General features: G+C 37.2%; 1 long non-coding RNA gene across 1 annotated transcript; it reads right to left on the reverse strand.

Annotated features, from left to right (window-relative positions):
- Nucleotides 1-1442: 1442 nt before the first annotated feature.
- LOC104954476 (uncharacterized) lies at nucleotides 1443-2764 on the reverse strand. The gene is made up of 3 exons (XR_799335.1): nucleotides 2468-2764; nucleotides 2020-2164; nucleotides 1443-1680 (listed from the first exon to the last, which is right to left on the reverse strand). It is a non-coding gene; the product is annotated as an uncharacterized lncRNA (long non-coding RNA).
- Nucleotides 2765-5017: the final 2253 nt, after the last annotated feature.

A 5017-nucleotide genomic window follows, 5' to 3' on the forward strand; every position in this document is an offset into this window, starting at 1 on the left:
TGTAAGGTAAAAGAGTAGGGGTGCAGGCTCCTTATATCCTGCAGAGTCCTGCTCCCTCCTCCTCCTGTCTCCTCCCCCTGCTAGCCTCATACTAAAACGTTTTGGCATGCAAATCACTGCCGTTACACAACTGGTGGATGGAAGAGGGGGAGGTGAGGAGGGGAGAATGAGGGAGGTCATAATAGGGTCCTTAACACCCCTCTTGTGATTGTGAGCTTGCATTTCTTCATCATATGGCACATTAAACTAAACTTTAGCATAAACATGGAAGGAGAAGTCACAGCAACTGTAACTTTTACTGTTTGTGAGTAATCCTCTGTCAAAGTCCCCTCCATAGTAGAGTCAATATCACTAATTACTTTGCTGTCCCCATCAGAATCACTCAGTCATCATGAAAATGTAGAATAATGAAACTCTGAGGTCTTTTTATAAATGGCCAAACAAACATTTACACACATATCAGTACTCTGATAAGTCTCTTGAAATGTGTTTCCTTAATTTTATACCGTATATTTTCATTGAATGTACGTGATTTTGGCATGTCCCCACACTGCTCTGTACAGCGTGTGTAATAAGTGATTAAATGATACTACCTATTTTAAATAATTATACGGTTTTATTGTCCACTACGAGTTATTTGATAAAACGAGTCATTTTGATCATGTATATTCTATTTTCATAATAATATTGAAAATTGTTCATGTGTCCCTGACATTGCTGTCCACCCTGTCATTATGGGGTAACCTATAAAAAAACATCTGATGTTTTCAGTGACATTACTACCACCATTTTGTCTTTCCTCAATGGAGGCTGAGACATTGGCTAGTTGCAGAGTAAGTATTTAAACTTATATTTCGTAATTTTAATCATATTATGTGTGTAGTTGGATCTTGTCAAGCTTAACATGTCCACTCTGTCATAGTGAAATGTCAATTAATATAAAAACCTTTCAGAAAGTCAAAAATATATTTGTTAAACACTACCTCCTCTGCCGAAAAAAATAGCTAAGTTGACCAGCCTGACCAGCCTGACCAGCCTGACCAGCTAAATTGACCAGCCAGTAGATGTTAGGCTTGAATGGATGGCTAAAAAAACAGCATAGACCAGCACAGCTGGTATGCTGGGCTGGTCACCAGCATCCATCTATCACCAGCTTATGTTTAATAATAGGATTAAATATACCATGCTGGAAGCTTACCGGGATTCCAGGTGACCAGCATACATTGTTTAAATATAATTATTTAAACCAGAGAACATAAATATATTACAAAGATTGATTGTGTCATGTATTCTGGTATCTACAAAAATAAAGACATTGTAAAGTGTTCATAACAGTATTTTAATTTAATAAACAGCGATAAATAGCTAGTTAATATAATAAAATACACTGTAACAATACAATGATTATGCAAATAACAACCAACCCGCAAATCAACGTACACATCAAAATAAATATATTATCTAAAACGGGTTCATTTGATTTTAAATAAAAGCAATAAATAGAATTCATATTTAAATGGTAACAAAAACAGTAACACTATGTATGATAAGAAAAAGGCAACAAAGAAAGTGTTTTTTGTTTTTCCTTGTTCATGTCCATAATGTTTCCCGTTGTGTAACGTCCAGCCTTTCCCAATCTGGCCTGCACTTCTGTCTGTTGAAGCCACTTCTTGAAGCAAACTGAAAAGAAATGTACAGATATAAGTATACTGTAAAAAGAAAACTTGACATTTACGTTAACATTTGGGCTGCTGTGGTTGCCAGAACCGTTAAAGTATGGTAAAATACATTACAAATTACAGTACAACGATTGCTTACGGTGAATTACAATGAAAAAAATAAATAGAGCTAGTGTACACGGTGCAGCTGTATTATCTGGGAAATAGAAGAATCGGATCAGGGTTCGGTATTGGCAGACAATCAATATCAAATGAATCGGATCATTATTAGCATCAGCATTTGATCACCTTTGTAGACTTGCAGCCTAAATACAAAGATAACTCCACTCCTCACTCTTACCTCTAATAAGCCTCGGTAGAACTAGTGTCCGAGTCATAGAGTCCATAACTGACTGGAGACATGTGGAACAGAGGACAGGCATGGTTCCATGTACAGGAAACTGGAACTTTGAACAGGTGTTTGATGTGGGCTGGGATGATCCTTTCTGCAGCGATAAATAAAGAAAACAAATAGTAATGATGGTAACAACAATAATATTAGTATAACTATTTATATAGCACTTACACAATTGCAAAGTGATTCTCACAACAACAATAAAGAACAAAACATTATCAACAATAAAAAAACAAATGATTATGTAATTAATTAATAGTATTAAGTCATATAAAGCCGAAAAATAAATGTGTGGTTCGTGAGGGAGCTTCACACATCACCTAGTGTTTGGTTAGGGCTTAATACTACGATAATGTAAGTGATGGGCAGTGGAGTTAGAGAGAATAAAGTGTACCTGACTGACTCCTCTCAGCTGCAGCGGCTCCAGGTATCACCGACTGACCAGTTGCATTGTGGGTAATGTAGGCGCCATGTTTTGGACAAGGAAGATCAATAATATGGCAAGAGAAATAGATAAACTGGCTTCAGTCTGATAATCATTTCTAATATATACCTGTAGCAGGTGTTCTGTTAAAAGACTATTGCAGTATAATTTGTGTAACGTAAATGGAAAATCCTAGAAATGTATTAGGACACAGAACCTATCACTGTTGCCTTCAGGGCGTGCTTTTATCCTCTGTTTATTTATGTGTCCTTTTCTTCCCTCTGGTAGCCGACTGCTTATTCTTACTATGTCATTTTGTACCTTTTATAGCGTCCTTGGGTTTAAAAAATATACAGTATATTGTATTTCATTTATTTGTATAGTCTTTAATAGCCTACTTTCAAATTGGTTGTTCATTTGATTTGCATTATTTCTCTCTCTTTTCTTATATTGTTTTGGTAGTTGTTCATCTGGCTGTTGTTGTCAGCTGCCTACAAATACCAGGGGATAAATATATTTGCATTAAATTGCACTGAATTCGGTTAATCATGTTTTTTTTTCTAAGAATGGCAGAATCTCCCCACAAGGGGGCAGCCTATGACCCGTCTCTGACTGACCTTCAGAAGACAATGACAATGAGTTAATGAAGTTAAAGGTACGAAACGTGAAATAAACTGTCCATATCACCTGAAAAAATACTTGACAAATTAGCTATTCTATTCCAATAGGTTTATGAGAGCAAGATATAGATAGATTGTTGTGTTTTTTGAATAATTGAAAAAAGCCTAGATTTTTTTTAAACTAATTTAAATGTAGGTTATATAGGTGCCAGGGCTACCTTCTAACAGGTGACACATTAAAAAACATAAACAATAGTTTTGTTTATCTGTCATGAAAATGTGTTTATAGCAAACAACATTACATTAAATGTGACAAGATGCATTAACCAGTACGCTGTATACATGTTAATTAGCACAGCTTCATGGTGCTGGAAAAGCTTGTAAATGCACCGTTAAATGCTTGAAAAGAATGGGAATGTCTTTAACCATTGATCTGCTGTCTGTCTGAAGATATGGTCAACATGAAAGTGATGCACAGAAAGAGAGTGATATTAAAGATCAAACACTCTTTATTGAACTGAACACAACTGAAAGCAAAACATATGGGTCATGTCTGTTGGAGCTGATAATCCATCATCATCGTTATCTGCAGTCACATGTCCATAGCATGTGGGCACTATTATGTATATCTGAGTAATATAATCATAAGAAAAGGAAAGTCACTGGGTTGCCTTCGTGGATGTGATGAGGCCGAAGGCAGGCTGAGTTCACTAGCTGTCCTCATGTCTGATAAAGTGATCTGCAGCTAGCACCCAACCAATCAGGTAACAGGGTGTCATGGCAGAAATGAGACAAAACAGACGTACAGAAAGCAAATTCATGACAAAAGTACAAAGTTGGCAGCAACGTTGTTCTGTAAATGCTACGCTAAGGTAAACACACGCACCGATGGCAGGAAAAACAAATGGTTTGAAAGTCTTGTGTGATGGACAACAGTGGCACAGAGTGAAGCTCAATTCATCGTTGACTAAGCACCAGCCTCATGAATGTTCAACCTTGACATGCTCTATCAAACATGCATGTTTGCGTGTGTGTGTGTGTGTGTAACAGAGGGTGGGTGTAAGCCTCTTGTGTGTTTGTATAGCGTGCAGCTCTGTCAATGTACCTGCTGCATAAAACCCCACACATCTATGCTTCAAATGTAAGAATAAAGAAACTTTTACTGGGCTTTTATCGCCTACGCATTCTGAATTTGTGGTTCGTTAAACACATCCCTCAAATCAGGAGACATAAAGATACCTAACTGAATCGGATTAATGAGAATTCATGCAGCAGCAGCAGCAAGTTATTGTATTAATAGTAGTAATCTGGGGAAAGGTACAATGGCTCAACACCTCGAAGGCACAAAGGATTAAAAAGCCAAATATTATCTTTCCCTTCCCAGATTAGGATCCCGGTTTAAACACATATTGAGTATGTTTTGGGGGAATTTGATGCTGCTTTGACCACTCGCTGCATGAAATTAAGAGCATCAATAGAACTCGAGTTGTTTGATCTCATCTGTGTGAACCAATCTCCTTTTATCCAATAAAACAAATGGTCTGACCTACACATAGACATAAATGCACGCACTGCAAACCCACAGCCCAACGCCAGTCTCAGATGTAAAAATACCGGTTTGTAAAATGACGTAAGACTCAAGTGTTTGGCAAAGAAACGAGAGGATGGCTCATGTCTGGACGAGCAAAGGCTCAAAAGAAGCTGCCGTGCTGAGCTGAACACACCATGATTTCCCATCATGCTGAGAAACCCCTCCTCAGAAAGCAATACGTACAATCGAATGTCATAAGGTTTAAACATAAAACTCTATATTTAATACATATATAATGTAATGGACGGACACGTGATATCGTAATATACATCTGACATTTCTCTTTAGTGTTTATGTATTAGACTCTGA

The sequence above is a fragment of the Notothenia coriiceps genome, unplaced genomic scaffold (assembly GCF_000735185.1).
Source record: "Notothenia coriiceps isolate Sejong01 unplaced genomic scaffold, NC01 NC01_scaffold00023394, whole genome shotgun sequence".
Taxonomy (NCBI): Eukaryota; Metazoa; Chordata; class Actinopteri; order Perciformes; family Nototheniidae; genus Notothenia; species Notothenia coriiceps.